Consider the following 16,485-nt stretch of genomic DNA (forward strand, 5'->3'; position numbering starts at 1 on the left):
TGCTCACTGGATCCTTCCAGGCTGTGAGTCCAGGTTCCCTCTCTATGGAGACTAAAGCCTAGGCCAAAGTAGAGCCTGCTGTGTGCTGCACCCTTGATGCAGAGTTGGACCTGTGCCAATGCACAGCAATGGGTACAGACATGAGAGATTCCTCCTGATTTGGTAGCCTGTGAGACACACTCCTAAATCTGCAGAACACTTCTAGAAATGAGTTCCCATATCTCAGAAATGCTTCTGAGTTCAGACCTCATTATCTGACAAACACAGTGGTGCTCAGGTCCAGAAGGACAGCAGATCAAGTGGGAAATCAATGTCACTCCTAGTGAATGAAGAGAAGTAGAGTATTGACATGGCATCTGCATGGCTGGCCAAAGGCAGAGTCGATGGCTACTCAAGGGGAAGATCAAAGAGCCCCTGTCAGCAGCAGCAAGCTTGGTGCTCCTGCCACAGAGCCCTGGGTCAGGGGAATGAGTTCTAGCTTTAGCTGCAGAGTCACTCTACAAGGCAGAACTGGTTAGAAGCCTCATTGAAAACCAAAGAGGAAGGCTGCTTGCAAATTTCTAGCCAGCCCTTCCCTCCTCCAGGTGAAACAATATCTTCCTTAACATTTTACCTTGGGCAAGACCTATTGTGAGGGGAAAAAAGTTGTTCCAAATGATAATTTTGAGGAGAAAATCTGTTATAATTAGTAACACTCTGCCCATTGGCAGCAGCTCTGACCACTGAATTAGTTCCTAAGCATGGATTGGAACTGTCTAAGGTCAGGGAAAGACATATTTTAATGGGAGTGGAGAAACTCTGGAGATAACAGGACTCATTCAGTTGGTAATTTAGTGAAAAGTGGAGATAGTGGGACACCAGGAGAAGCAGACAGCTGCAGCATCTCTGGGCAGCAAGGGCTGCCTGTCACCAGTAAGGTGACCCTGTTCCGTTCATCAGCCACTCTCACTGCACAGACCCAAGGACAGCAGCACAGTAACATTGGCAGAGGGAGTCCCTGAGCTGTGGGGGTGCAGAAGCAGCAGTGGGACACATCTGCCCCTCAGACTCCATATGAGCCTTACAGTGCACATGGGGAAGCCAGTGGCTGTCAGTGCTTGTTTGCAAGAGAGCCCTTTCTCTGGGCAGTTTGAACTGGTTCTTGCCCAGCTTTGGGAGACACTCGAAAACAGTCTCTCCAGGCACTGTCTCCCAAAACGCTGCAGGATCAAGCATTTCTTTTTACCCACTCAAAGCCTTACACGGAGCAAAGGGAGGTGCACAGACCAAGAGAATATGAAGGCTTTTTGCCTTTGAATCAAAAAGCCAAATGTCCCCCAGACTGAGACAAAAGTGGCCTCAGAACTCTGGCCATGGCAAGTCCTGCAATCTGGCTCACTCCTGCTCTGAGCTCTGCAGCTGGAGTTCATCTCCCAGCATACACTACAGATGCAGATCAGGATCCAAATCACCTTCCTTTCAGCCAAAACCATTTTCTCTCTTGCCAAAAATCCAGCAGGCCACCGGGGCTCTCTTTCTTGCCTCTGGTTTTGTCAGTATTCCCTACAGAGAGGAAACAAAACTCCAAAGGCTCTGCAGCCTGCTCTGCTGGCTTAGAATAAGCACCTGCTCAGTAGGGGTTGTTTTCAGGCAGTGTCTGGCCTGACCCCCAGCAAGCTTTTGTCTTGCTTTTGAAGTGAGTCCTGAGCTGCTGGGGTGGCCTCTGGATGAAGCCTGCAAAGGGCTCTTTTATCAGACCAACCACACAGGGCTGCAGCCAAAGTGCCTTTGGTTGTGCATATGGAATAAAGCAAATGCACTGGAGAGTCGTAGAATCATTTTGGATGGAAGAGATCTTTGAGACCATCAAGTCCAATCCTTAGCACTGCAGAGTGCTCTGAGCAACCTGTTCTAGTTGCAGATGTCCTTGGTCCCTGCAGGGAGGTTGGGCCTTAAAGATCAGCTGCTTTCAGCCCCTCTATTGTGGGCAAGGACACTTCCCACCAGACCAGGCTGCTCAAAGCCTCACTTAGCCTGTTCCAGTGTCTCACTACCCTTGTGGAAAAGAACTTCCAATGTCCAACCCAGATCTAACCTGCTCTAGTTTCAAACCGTTGTCCCTTGTTCTATCATCACAAATAATCCCTCCCCAGTTCTCCTGTAAGTCTCCATAAGGTGCTGGAAGGACATTATAAGGTCTTACTGGAGCCTTTTCTTCTCCAGACTAAACAGACCCAACTCTTCCATCCTGTCCTTGCAGGAGGGGTGCTCCAGCCCTCTGATCATCCTTGTGGCCTCCTCTGGATCCACTCCAATAGACCTACATCTCTTTCATGTTGGAGGCTCCAGAGCTGGTTGCAGTGCTCCAGCTGAGGTCTCACAAGAGCAGAGGGGCAGAATCATCTCCCTTGTCCTGTTGGCCACACTGCTTTGGATGCCACCCAGGACACTGTTGGCTTTTTAGGCTGCCACAGCATGTGGCTGGCTCATCAACCAGCATCCCCAAGCCCTTTTCTGCAGGGCTGTTCTCAATCCAATCATCACCCAGCCTGTGTTTGGACTAGATGACCTTTAAAGATTCCTTCCAACTCAAAGCATTCTATGATTCTAGCTAGTCTGGGGCAGACCTAGGGCAAGGTCCATATCTAGACAAACCATCTTGCTATCACCAGCAAACAGTTGCTTGCCTAAAAAGAAAACTCTCCCTTTCACAGCAGATCCCAAGTTCTCTTCTGCTTCCCAGCTCACCTGTGGAAACTCATCTACAGGGAGAGCAGCTTACCTAGAGAATTTGGTCAGGTAGAACTTGCTGAAATCAACTTGGTGCTGCCTTTCTCCCTTGGTCATGTACACTTAGTAAATATGCCTTTAATCTCATTAGTGTTAGGCAGAAGCAGTAGTGGATGAATCATCAGATGCAAATGGAACAGTTTAGGGAATACATGCATTTTCATTAGCCTGACTTCTCCTCCAGTGCTAGGGATTAGCCTAGAATTAACCCATTAATTCTATTGATCTCTATTAATATGTGCATTCCATCAGTGCTCAAATCCCCCTGGTCTCCTTTCCAGCCATCTATAGGAGCTGGTTTGTTTAATCAACAGTGCAAAACTAATCAAGGCAACTGGTTGGGTCGTGAAGTGAAGAAGAAAAATGGTTTCTAATTGAGAGTACAAGAGGAATCTGGGGAGGCAAGTTATTACTGCAGGAATGGGGCTGGGCTGCAGTGATCACAGTCATCCCAGAAGTACCATGGCAGCTGTTGTGAGCATAGCTGATAGAGGCAAGAGCAGATCAGTTCACCTGTCCCAAAACCCAGCCAGCTCCACACTGCTAGGAGACTTCATTCTAAAATCCACTGGGATCCTCTCTAACATCTCCTGTCTACCTGTCACAAGCATAGATCATTCTCTATCAATATCACAGAACCATATAATCAAACAGGTTTAGACTGGAAGGGACCTCAAAGATCATCTAGTTCCAACCCCCCCCTCCTAGGTAGGGACACCTCCCACTAGAACAGGTCACTCAAGGCCTCATCCAACCTGGCCTTGAACAATTTAGGTTGAAAAAGACTTTCAAGATCATTGGGTCTGACCCTTACCCCTACTCTACCAAGCCCACCACTACACCACATCCCCAGGCACCACATCTACACAGCTTTTAAGTACAACCAAGGATGCTGAGCCCACCACCTCCCTGGGCAGCCTGCTCCAACACATGAAACAACCCTTTCACTGACCCTGTCACCATCTGTACTCTTTGTATCTATCTTTACAGCACCCTCTCTGCCTTGTGCATGTCTGCTATACCATTGCTTGCCACACTGCCCCTCTAATGGTGACATTGATGAGCCTTGTCTGGGATGGAGTCAGCAAAGATAGCAGTCTTTCATACACAGAGATGAGAGGAGGCAGGCAAATTGCCATGTTTTCATGTAGGATAAAGTACCCACAGCTCCCCACTGGTTTAGTACCATTACACAAAGGGCTAGCATCATCCAGAGAAGCACAGCAATCAAGGGGCATGGAGGATCTCTGGAGATCCTCAAAGTCAAGGTAGGGTCGCAAAGATGCTTCTTTCATGTTTCCAGCTCAAAGCTGCTGGGTTTTCCCTACTGCTCAGGTAGCAGGGTGGCTCTACCTCTTGCAGCCTTTTGCTTGGAGGAGAAGATAAATGAGGTCTTTGTTAAAACCCAAATGAAAGCAAACACGACCAAGCTGCTCTTTAAACTTGGCTTGTTCACCAGCATCCAGCTCTGGCAGCCTGCTCCCCAGGCAGCGAGTGCAGCCACCTTGCCTTCCTGTTGACTCTGCATGCTGAGACCATAGCCATGGCAATTTTTTACACCACTCTTCCAGCAATATTTAGTGTCAAATTGCTTTTGCAGAGGGCTGACTTCATTCTCATCATAAGCCCTGCCTCATTTTCAGCACCAAGCTGAATCCCATCCCCTGCATCTCAGCCTAATTATTAAACCACCCTGTTGAAGTATCCAGTCGTTTGCTGGTATTTTACTCATAATTAGAAGTATCAATGTGCTCCATTAGGATTCTAATATCCTTTATGCTCAGCCTGACATTTGGGGAGCTGTTTTATTAGATCTGACACTGTAGGAAATGGGGCTGCCATAGTTAGCATCAGTAATGGCATTATTGACTCCGGTTTTGTGAACACAGGAGGGGCTCTGAATGTTACACACTGATGTACCTGGAGGGCTCTCACTGTCTCACACCAGTGTTTGCTCTGGGAGATGACAGGATAATAGGGATGTGAAAGTGTAGGGTTCTTTTCTCACTTCTCTGCAGCACTGAAACACTTCTCTGATCAAGTATTTAGCAACCAGTTTAACACCCAAAAAATCCCATCAAGATGTGGAGGATGAGGGTTGAGTTTCTCATTGCAAAACCTCTTGGCATGTTGATAAACATCAGAAACTGCTGAGAAACCTCAGGGTCACACTTCTGACACAAGCTGGTGGCACAGTGCTGGGCAAATTACTTCACTTCTGTTTTCTCACTCTGGGTCTGATGCTGGTGGCCTCACAATTTTTCACAGCACCAGAGTGGTTTGGGTTGGAGAGGACCTCTGGACATCACCCAGTCCAACCTCCCTGCTAAAGAGGGGCACCCACAGCAGGTCACCCAGGATCACAATGGCCAGGTGGAGTTGGAATCTTCACAGAGTAGAAGACTTCACAGTCTCTCTGGGCAGCCTGCTCCAGGGCTCTGCCACCCTCACAGCAAAAAGTTTCTCCTCCTGTTTAGGTGAAACCTGTGTCCTAGTTTGTGTCCATTGTTCTTTTTTTCTATCCCTGAGCACCGCTGAAAAAACACTTTTGTATCACCAGAAGGCTGTGAAGGCCATCTCTGTATCACCACCTCTCTCTGAAGCATAGGGAGAGATGGTCCCTTCCATGGAGATCCTCAAGCCAAGTCAGAAAGGTCTGATCTCAGAAGGGATCATTTGGAAGGTGAGAGGAGGCTGTGAGTATTCTGATTGCACAGCTGCTAATCACTCACCTCCAATCCTTGCTGTAGACATTCAGCTCTCTGCTGTTGCTTTTCTGACCACTCATTAAATGGATCTCAGTCAACAGGAGGTGATCATTGAATGTTTCTGATTCCTGCCATGCAGCAAGCCCAGCAATCCCAAGCAGAGTCTCAATCCCTGAAAGGTTTTAAAGGATGTGGTGTGGAGGGATATGGTGGTCTCTGTAGTACTCAATTCACAGCTGGGCTTCTCGATCTCAAAGGTCTCTTCCAACCAAAGCTATGCCTCGATTCATGCACCAGCCCATACAGATGCATCCCTTGCCTTTGGGTGCTTTGAGCTGGCACCAGAGCTTCAGAGGCTACATCACTCTGAGCTCCCACCTCTCCCCAACAAGGAAAGGAAGTTTTAGACCAAATCACCATCCAAAAATCCACCACAGCAGTTCTTTTGCCCCCCCCATCTGGTCTGCCCCTGGCTGACGACACAGATCCAGCCCTGTGCCACCTGGTGCTGATACCAAGCAAAGTTTAAACGTTTCTCCTGCTCTCTGTGGCCTCCCCCAACACTCCCCACACCCCTTTCTGCAACAACAAAGCTCCAGTTTCTGCCTCTGAAAATTAAATCTTATCTCCTCAAACCACTCCAGCTCTGCACACCTAGGATCCCATCTCTCCCTCTCATCTGACATAAATAACACCACCGTTCCTGCTTCAGAAGGAGGAGGACAGAGCCCAGATTAAAAGGAACCGTTTAGCTGGCAGCAACATTACCTTCCCTTGCCCTTTGATTTCTGATTTTTGTGGTTGTTGTCACTCCTGCATTTTTTATTGAGCACTGGGGTTGAATGGCTGGATAAAATGGAACTTCCCAGCTGAGAGCACAGATGCTCAGCTGTGCATACCTTAGGGAAAAGCAGCTCCAACTTCCATTTGGGCCAATTATTATGCAGGGGAATCTTTTCTCCTGGTGGGAAGGTGGCTGGGAGGAAGGAAAGCCTTTGGTGGCACTGATTATCTTTTAAAGCAACACTGGCCATATAAAACTGGTGAGCCAGAACTTCAGCAGCCACAAATCAGCAGAGAGCTTTCATAAACACTGGGATGAAGAGCTAAGAAATGAGTTGGCAATGTGGAGGTTTGGGTGTGGAGATGTCTGCTTTTCATTAGATACCCCTGCAGCTCTCTTTAGTGGCTGGATTTGGGGCTTTCAGGGTTTAGCTAATTCTTTATTTTCCCCTGGAGATCAACTGCTCTGCCTGGGGTCACATTTCTTATGGTGAAATTAATCCCAGGGCAGCAAGCACTCCTTCCTTCCACCCTTGCCAAGTGTGCGTAGATCCTGCACCGATGCTCTTCGCACCAGCACAGCCTCCTGACTCACCAAGCTGGGCCACTCCTGGCTCATGCTCAGACCACCCAGCCCAGTTCCCTCGCCTGCTTTCCTTCACCCTTCCTCACTCTGCTATCTCACAACTGGCTCTTAGCCTTAGAGCCTGTTTGAACTCCATGGTTGCATCCTGAGCTGGGTTCCTCCACTGCATATAGATGCATAAAACTTCTCTGTGGGGAGCAGGGGCTGGGAGTCCTGGGACTGTTGGGAGGCAGTCCCAGGGGGGATCTGAGCAATGCTGTGGGAGCAGGAGGCTGGGACCAGACTCTTTCCATTGGTGCCCAGTGGCAGCAGGCACAGACTGGAGCCCAGGAGATCCCATTTGAAAATGAAGAGAAAATTCTTTGCTATGGGGGTGCTGGAGCCCTGGAGCAGGCTGCCCAGAGGGGCTGTGGGATCTCCTTCTCTGAGGGGATTCCAGGCTCACCTGGGCATTGTGGCCCTGGGCAGGCTGCTGTGGGTGCCTCTGCTTTGGCAGTGAGGTTGGCCTGGATGATCTCTGGCTATCCCTTCCAATTCCCTACCAGTCTGGAGCCCAGGGGTTCCCCAGCACCAATACTGCTGCAGACCTGGAGGAGTCACTCACTGCTCCTCAGTCCTCTGTAATTGGAGGACTTTAAGTCTCCCACGTTAGTCTGAGCTTGAAGACCTTGGAGGACTCTTCCAACCAGAGCAATTATATGACAACACAATTACTACTGCTCCATGAGTTCCAGTTCAGCCAAGTATTTAAGTTCATCATAACTGAGCAGAAAGCAGCAGCTAAACAGAGAGGAGCTCAGCCTAAGTGAGAAGGCCCAGCCAGCACCCATGGGTGATGACAGAGCAGCAATCATCAAGCCTATTCCTGCCTAACCAGGGGGCCTGGTGCCCCCCCCACCTTTGATGCCCTCCACCCAGCACACACCATGGGCACTCACCAGTGATGAACAGGAGGAGAATCCCTCTGCCCAGCTGGGCAAGCATAGGGCTTCTGCCTTTCCTGGGGCACATTATAAAGGGGAATGGACGGGGAGAGCAAAGTGGCCACACCTGGAGTGGGAGGCTACTCCAACAGAATCCAAGTGCTGTGGGTTTGGGGAAGAAAAGGGGGGAAAAAATGCAGTGGGGGCTGGGAAAGGAGAGGTGGTGCTAAAAAGGGGAAGATGGAGAGAAAAAGAGAAAGAAGGGGGAAAAGGAAGGAGATGGAGAGAGAAAGAGAAAGATGGGGGAAAGAGGAGATGGAAGGGAAAGGAGGAAGAGGGGGGAAAGTGGGATAAAGAAGGAAAAAAAAGGAAAAGAACACTGATCTGTAAAAAAACAACGAGGGGACAGAGCCACAGAGTCTCAAGTTGTGCCAGAGGAGGTCTAGGCTGGATATTAGGAGGAAGTTCTTGACAGAGAGAGTGTTTGGCATTGGAATAGGCTGCCCAGGGAGGTGGTGGAGTTGCTGTCCCTGGGGGTGCTGAAGAAAAGACTGACTGGGGCACTTAGTGCCATGGTATAGTTGACTGGACAGGGCTGATAGATAGGTTGGACTGGATGAGCTTGGAGGTCTCTTCCAACCTGGCTGATTCTGTGATTCTATGACACAAACAAAACTCAAAGAGAAAGAGGTGATCCTGCTCTGGCAGGGGGGCTGGACTGGATGATCTTTTGAGGTCCTTCCAGCCCCTAACATTCTGTGGTTCTGTGATCATCAGTGGTTAAAGGGAAATTTGTCAAATACAACCCACTCCAGGAGGCAGCTTTGCAAAGCAGGACTCTTGTGAAGTTGATATGATTTCCCCTGCCCGAGCCAGCAAATGCAGATGGCATTTGAGTCCTGAGAATGTCTGGGGGTAGGAGCTGCTGCTTTTGATCTCCTACAAGGCCCAGGACCATTTTGAGCACTGCAGATGAAGCCAGGAGTAACTTGTCACAGTGCACTTGCTCCCTGTTGGATTTCAAGAACTTCAGAGGTAAGCTGACAAATGGGAACAAAATTTGATCCCCATCCAGGACCAGACTCAAACCAGATCTCCTAACAGAGTAGCTCTGCAGGAGTTTATAAAAACCTCTTTAAATCCTGCCCTGTCTCAGCCATTCAAGCACCACCACATCCAACTTTGCTGGGAAAAGTCCTGCCTGGTGCAGAGGTGAGGTCCTGGGCATCCCTCTAGCATAAGCATGTCTACAGAGCTCCATTTTTCCACAGCCCAGCAAGGAGCAGGCTGAGCAGCCAGAGCAGGGGGGAGAGGGACAGCATGGGGCTGGTGGGCTCAGAGAGCAGGCAGCAGCTTTGCCCTGGAGGAACGGACTAGAAGCTTGTCCTTAACTTTGATCTGCAGGACTTGGGAAGAGTGTTGGCTCCAGGTTTAGAAATGAGCTCTTTAAACCCTGCCCCTCCACCCCTCTGTCCCCAAGCTGTTGACTCAGGGCTCCGTGCTGCGAGCAGCTGCCAAGGACTTCAGGTAGCAGAGGCTTTTCTCCCTCCTCACTTCGCAAAGATATCACATCCTTCCTTACCCCAGGAGAGAGGTTTATATTTCCCTTCTTCCCTCACCTCCCTGATTAGCATCAGAAAGCTCCCTGGGCATGAGCTAGTCCAAGGATTAATCCCAGCAACCCATGTCTTCTTCTGAGGTGCTGACACCCTCCCCCTTGCACTTTGCTTCTCCCTTCCTCCCCCTCTTAAAATATTTTCTCCTCCTGCTGGGTCTTTCCATCTGTTCTTTGTCCATTTGCCTTCCTTGCTGGGCTGGGAAGTCACAGCAGGGTTGTGGCACAAGCCCAGGTTTGTGCTTACACCAAGCCTACCCTGTCAGCATCAGCGAGCATCTCTGCCCCAGCGCCTGCTCCAGAGAGCGTGGCTGCATTGCTGCTGGCAATTAATGTCTTACACAGCTAGAGCCCAGGCTGCAGAGGAATTAAGAGTCCAAGGAGGAGGATGGTTTTCGTTCAGTGGTTTGGGGTTTGCTGTTCCAGCTCTTCTATAACCAGATTACAGCCTTAACTCTGTTCATCCATGGAGCTCGGACTGGAAGTGCTCAGAAAGAGAATGCCAAAGTGTGAGTCCTGGATCAGACCCCCTGTCCCAGTGGGGTGAAGCTGCAGCACCCTACGGTGCTATTAAACAGGAGGGACTCTTTCATTAACAGGCACAAACTGGAACCCAGGAGGCTCCATCTGAGCAGAAGGAAAAACTTGTTTGGTGTGAGAGTGCTGGAGGCCTGGAGCAGGTTGCCAGAGAGGTTGTGGAGTCTTCCTCTCTGGAGATTCCAAACTCTTCTAGGCACTGATCCTGGGTGACCTGCTGTAGGTGATCCTGCTTCAGCAAAGGGTTGGACTGGATGATCTCCACCTCAACTGGATGATCTCCCACCTATGCTGGGATTCTGTGATGGGATGCACCCTTTGAGCTGGGAAGTTTTTAAGCTGCTGAGCAGGGGGAAGGATGGCACTGGGTAGATGTTTTGCTCTCTGGTCCTTAAATCACACACTGAGCCCACAAAGAGGTGTTTAACTTTCTCTGACCCAGATTTACACTTACACTGTTCATATTAAACACAGAATCACCTCACCCCAGGGCTGTCCCTCTGGAAGGGTTGGTCAGGAGGACCTTTATAAAGAGCATAAATATGCTGCTGATGGGCATTGGGTGCAGTGTGCAAAATGAGGCTGTGTGATGCAGGTTGCCAAAGCCTCCTTAAAAGATTTCAAATAAAGAATAAGTATGGAAAGGCTGAAAAAGGAAACACTGTTTTGTGATGCCAACAGATTTGTCCAGAGTAAACAAGAGGGGGGAGAGAAGTGTAGGATGATTTAATTACTTGGCTTGGGTTATTGGATCTTCTCTGCAAAATTTTGGGGAAAAAATAGAAGGGAAAAAAATGACTTAGAGGGAAAAAAAAAATCAAGAGACATTTGGAGTGGTCATGTAACAGCAGCCCTGGGCCACAGGACAACTGCAGCCAGGGGGAACGTTTTCAGTATTGCTCTCTCTGCCCTCTGAGGGGAAAAGAGTGAAAAGTGGAGTACAGACATGAGGGAATGGATTTCAAACATGTCCAGTGCAGAATGGTTCTCAGCTGCTGGCTTTGGGACTTGAAGAGTGTCTTACTGGGCCCGGAGTAATCTCTTCACCCATCAGGGTGTGAAGACCTGAGGATGAATGGATAAGGAAAGGACCTGGAGAGAAAGGCTCCAAACTCAAAGAGCCCTGAGAAAAACTGCCAATAGTTACATCTGTGCACTGGCACAAGAGACATCAGACCCAGATCCTTAAAAGGGAACCCATGAGGGCACTTTACCCATTTCAGAGAGCATTGAGAAGAGTGCGACCAGCAGGATGATGGAGCTACTCCTCTCCCCTACCAACTCTTCTACCCCAGGGAGCCCACATCTGGAGTACTGGGTACAACTCTGGGCTCTCCAGTTTCAGAGAGACAGGGAACTGCTGGATAGAGTCTAGCAGAGGCTACAGAGATGCTGAGGGGCCTGCAGCAGCTCTGTGAGGAACAGAGGCTGAGAGCCTGGAGAAGAACAGCTCAGAGGAGATTTATTCAAAGCTCAGCAAGAGCTGAAGGGTGGGGGGCAAGAGGATGGGGTAGGACTCTTGTCAGTGGTGCCCGGTGCCAAGACAAGAGGCAAAGGGCACAAAGTGGAACCCAGGAGGTTCCATCTGGACAGGAGGAAAATCTTTGTTGGTGTGAGGGTGCTGGAGCCCTGGAGCAGGCTGCCCAGAGAGGTTGTGGAGTGTCCTTCTCTGGAGAGATTCCAACCCCACCTGAGCGTTGTGATCCTGGGCAAGCTGCTTTAGCAGGGAGTTTGCACTGAATGGTCTCCAGAGGTCACTTCCAGCTTCTACTATATGAAACTCCGTGTGAACCTCTCATCAGAGGTTAGAAATCCCAGTGCATGCTACCAGCACCCTGGTCCCCAGTGCGTAGCATTAAGAAGCATTTCTGTTTTGCTGAGCACAGAGCTATTTCTTCTCCTCTCAAATATCAGTTAGTCCCCAGTCCTTGAGAAAATCTGCATTAAACATGTTCTGACAGCCCCTGTGGGTATAACCTTGAAAAGAGTGGCTTCTCCCCAGCATTGTCTTGCTATTAAAGCACTTCATTTTTTTGAGCCAAGGCTGGTGATGCTTCCTCAGATGCAAGGAAATGAGTTAAAGGTGATAGGTCTCTGAGATGTTCCCCATGACCCAAAGGTACCCACACAGCTCATGCCCAAAGGCTGAGACCAGGGGCTCTGTAGCCTGGGGAAGAGAAGACAGAGAGGGGAGCTTCTCAATGCTTATCCATCAAGCAAGGTGATTTCTCCAGAGGTCTCATCTGTGTGATTCTGTGATCTCTGCCCACAAACTGCCTTGTCTTGGCTTTTCATTTTAGTTGAGTTGCTGAGCTTAAAATCTCTGCTTTTGACTTCTTCATGCCTCTGCCCTAGCCCAGCCTCCTTGAGTGAATAGCTGCTCCTGCAGCCCAGCAATAGCTATAACCATTCTTATAACTCAGTCTGCAAACACAGCACTTGGCTTTTGCATGGATTGCCTCTGCTAACCAGTTCCTATCTGTGCTTACAGGGCAGATAAAAGCCTCCTTTAGCAGTGGCTTACAAGGAATTGCCCATGGCAGCACTTCTCAGACAAAGTGTTTTGGGGACAGACAGAGAATATTGCAAACTATTCCAAACCCAAACAATAAGAGATTTGCACATTTAAGGGCTAAATACAAGCCAAGCAAACCCACAGAACCAGAGGCCACCTGCCTCGGGTGCTGTATCAAGAGATAGAGCTCCTACAGACACGACAGGAGTGTGCAAGCTTTCCTCTGCTGCCTGGGGCTTTGCTGGGAAGGAGATGTGTGTTTTAAAGCAAAAACTCACCGCTTGCTTAGGTCTTAGGCTGATAATTTATGTGCTCATTTCCATTGATTTGGAATGATTCGTCTGTACTGAGAGAGGGATACAACTTCAAAGATAAATGCTTCTGAAAGGGAGAAAAAAAAGTGACAATCTGAACAATCTTTGTTTTCTTTCATACTGCTGGAGAAGAAGACTCTTCTGCAGACGGGATCAGCTCTGGTGTCCCACAGCAGGGTTTGTGCATGATGGAATCCAGCCCCTCCATGGTGGGGGTTGGAAGGGACCTCTGGAGATCTTCCAGTCTGACCCCCTGCTAAAGCAGGGCACCCACAGCAGCTTGTCCAGGGTCACAATGTCTGGGTGGGGTTGGAATCTCTCCAGAGAAGGAGACTCCACAGCCTCTCTGGGCAGCCTGCTCCAGGGCTCTGTCTGGGTTGTCTCCAAGTAATACATGGTTTTAGTTGTAAGTGGGCTAGAGAAAGTCAAAGGCTTTTTGTTCTTCTCCCTGGTTGCTGCCAGTTCTTTTTCCTTCTCTCCTCCCACCTTGGTGTCACCTTTGTGGAATGCTCCTCTAGGTGCTGGGACTGAGCTTTCACCTGTGTGTAAGGGTCATGGTGGCTTGGTGTTTGCCTGGGCATGAGGAGGTGCAGCTGCCAGTGGTCCAGGATGGGAATTTAGTGATGGTAGTGGGGAGCAGAGTGGGGTAGGACAGGAAGCTATGAACCATAAGTGTGGGGGTAAGGAGAGCCATGCAGCTGGTGCCTCTTGGAATCAGGCAAATGCTTTTCTTGTGAAAAAACAGACACAGTGACTATAGAGCTCATGATGTAGTGAGGGGCTGAAAAAGTGCCAACTAAAGCACAATAACACTGAAGAGAAGCAGTAAAACTCTGCACAGGGCTGTCACCACCACCACCACACACAGATATGCCAACAGCAGTGTGGCCAAACCCCTTCACTGTCCAGCTCTGATATGGCTGAAATCCCTGGTCAGGGCTTGAGAGAAAAGTCAAAAGGAAACAGCATCTGTCCATGAGTGAACTCCCGGTGGGCAGTGAGGAGAGCCTGTGCTTTGCCATCTCCATCCACCACAAACTCCACGGCAGCCACTGAGACCTGGTCGCAGGTCCTCTCTCCAAGCCTGGCTGCAGGGGCTGGCAGGGGTTTGCTTTCCTCGGAGCCTTGTGTAACCAAACCAATGCTGCAGGATCACAGAATAGTCTGTGTTGGAAGAGACCTCGAGAGGCCATCTAGTCCAACTCCCCTCAGTCAGCAGGGACAGCTTCAGTTAGAGCAGGCTGCCCAGACCTGAGCTGCATTGTTTCCAGGGCTGGGACATCACTGCCTCCGTTTGTGAGGACCTGTTCCATGGCCTCTCCATCCCCTTTGTAAAACATTTTTTCCTTATATTTCATCTATGTCTCTCCTCTTTTAACTGCAAACCATTGCCCCCTGCCCTGTTGTACAAGCCCTGCTGAACAGCTGTCTCCATCATTCTTCTAAGTCCCCTTCAAGCACTGAAAGTTGCAAGTGCTGAGTGCTACAATGGTTCAAGTCGAAGGAGCTTAACCTCGGGAGTCTGCTCTGTCTTCTCCTGTGACTTCTGGTTGCTCTTCTCCACACAGCTGGTTTTATGGCTCCCTTGCTTTTCAGAGGCTGACTGTCTGCTACCCAAATCACATTTCCCTCTTCCCAGCCACTAAGAAAATCCCATCTGTAAACATGTGCTCTCGACCTCTCCCAAGATGCCTTTGCTTTCAGACACCCTGTCAGCTCCTCTGGGCAGCAGTCTCTGATCTGAGCAGGCTCCCCAGAAATGGCCCTCTGCCCCTCCAGGGACTGGGAGGGTTCACTGCCTCCCAGAAGCAGCTATGGTGCTGGGAAGGCTGATAATAAACCAGCAGAACCAAAGCTACTCCAGCTATGGAATAGCAGTGAGTGCATCATCAAGTGGGGAGCTTGGCTTGAGCTTTCTACAGTTTGCATGGCTGTGTAAGGAACAAAAGAGCGACTGTGGTGTTTTAATTAGCACCTCAGACTTCCTTCACTTCTCCTTCCAGTTCAGTCTGTAATTTCTGGAGTACCTCTCCTTCATTTAAATAAAAAGTCTCAAAGGCTTGAGAGTCTGCATCTCCTCTTTTGTACAGCTGGAGATCAAGGCTCAGGCATTTCAGACACATTGCTGCTAAAACACACTTGAAGTTGCCTCTCCCTGCACATCAGCTGCTGTAGTCCTCTCCATCCACAGCCAAAAAACAAGAGTTTTGGTTCTCTCTCAACATCTTTGATCTCAAATCCTCAATATGCTTTCTGACTGGTCATGAAATGCAGCAGGAATATGTGTGGTTAGAGTGGTGGGCACTGGTGAGGCTGCACCTCCAATACTGGGTTCAGTTTTGGGGCCCTCACTCCAAGAACGACATTGAGGATGCTTGAGGGTGTCCAGAGAAGGGCACCAAAGCCAATGAAGGGTCTGGAGCAGATATCTTGTGAGGAGCAGCTGAGGGGACTGGAGATGTTCATCCTGGAGAAGAGGCTCAGAGGAGACCTTCTGACTCTCCACAACTCCCTGGGAGGAGGTTGGGGCCAGGTGGGGTTAAGCTCTCCTCCCAAGGACAGGACAAGAGGAAATGGCCTCAGATTGCACGAGGGGAGGTTTAGGTTGGACACAAGGAACAATTTCTTCCCTGGGAGGGTGGAGTGTCCATCCCTGGAGGGCTTTAAGAGCTGTGTATAGGAGGTGCTGAAGGTTCAGTGGTGGCCTGGAAGTGCTGGGCTTCGGGCTGAGCTGAATTGCCTTACAGGTCTCTTCCAAGCAAAACGATTCTATGATTCTAGAGTCACAATTTCCCCTTCCTTGAAATTGCCTCTTCAGCTACATTTTCTTGCAGTATATCACAGCCTCTCAGCTGAGCTTCCCAGCCTCAAAGGAGGTGTAGAAACTTCCTCTCCATGCTTCACTTATTTAGGAAATATACTGAGCTGTAGCATCGTTCGAGGGCTTTGCAGGAGGCTTTCTCGATGGCATGCAGCTGAGAGGAGAAGGATCTCCTCATAGGATGGCAGAGATGCAGTGGGAGAAGCAAAGCCAGTCTGGACACCTTTTGAAAGGAATTAGCACAGGGGAAGGGCTGCTTGCATCCTAAAAGGCATGGGAGGACACAGGCTTCTACACTTTCCTTGCTCTCCTCCCTCCCTGTGCATGACAGATGCTGCTCAGGGGAAAGAAATTAAAATCTGGAAGGAGACAATTGTAGGAGCTGAGACATTCAAGGAGAAGTGCTGAGTCCCCTGGCCAGGTTTGGGAATGGAGGAGCACACTGGGACACTGCAGCAACCCAGCAGGCTGAGCAGCAGCCACGGGTGAGGCTTCTGGTGGTCTCTGACCATGAGACATAGCAGAGAGATTCGTGTTCCCAGCGTGCTAATATTTGGGAGGAAGAGGTGGGCAGAACTCCAGGGAAATGGGATGGCCCAAAGAAACAGCCTGAGGCATTTGTGAGCAGGCAAACCAGGACGCTCCTGTAACGGAGGGGTTGCTCTGCTGTTAGTCTGCTGTAAATCTGATCAGCTTTAACAGCAACCCTGCAGCACTTTCCCTGCTTCCCTCCTGCTCGATCAAAAAGAAGAAAAAAACAGGAAGAGAGAGAGATTATTTCTTCCCACACACAGAGGGAATGGGGCAGTGCCCCACTCAAACTCACTCAGACCCAGGATGGGGCTCAGCTTTTGCCTGGATGAGACATGAGACAGCACAGAACTGCCCTGGGTGCATGCTGTGGTGGCTCTGAC

At 49.7% G+C, this 16,485-nt stretch overlaps 1 protein-coding gene and 1 long non-coding RNA gene across 3 annotated transcripts in view; both read right to left on the minus strand.

Moving 5' to 3' along the window:
• Positions 1 to 16,485, minus strand: part of GFRA4 (GDNF family receptor alpha 4) — a 73,185-nt gene that overhangs the window by 35,611 nt on the left and 21,089 nt on the right. The gene's annotated exons all lie outside the window — the stretch shown is intronic.
• LOC135179737 (uncharacterized) lies at positions 1,461 to 7,821 on the minus strand. Its single transcript, XR_010304097.1, has 3 exons — positions 7,785 to 7,821; positions 5,502 to 5,649; positions 1,461 to 1,542 (listed from the first exon to the last, which is right to left on the minus strand). It is a non-coding gene; the product is annotated as an uncharacterized LOC135179737 (long non-coding RNA).

This window comes from Pogoniulus pusillus, chromosome 11, assembly GCF_015220805.1.
Source record: "Pogoniulus pusillus isolate bPogPus1 chromosome 11, bPogPus1.pri, whole genome shotgun sequence".
NCBI lineage: Eukaryota > Metazoa > Chordata > Aves > Piciformes > Lybiidae > Pogoniulus > Pogoniulus pusillus.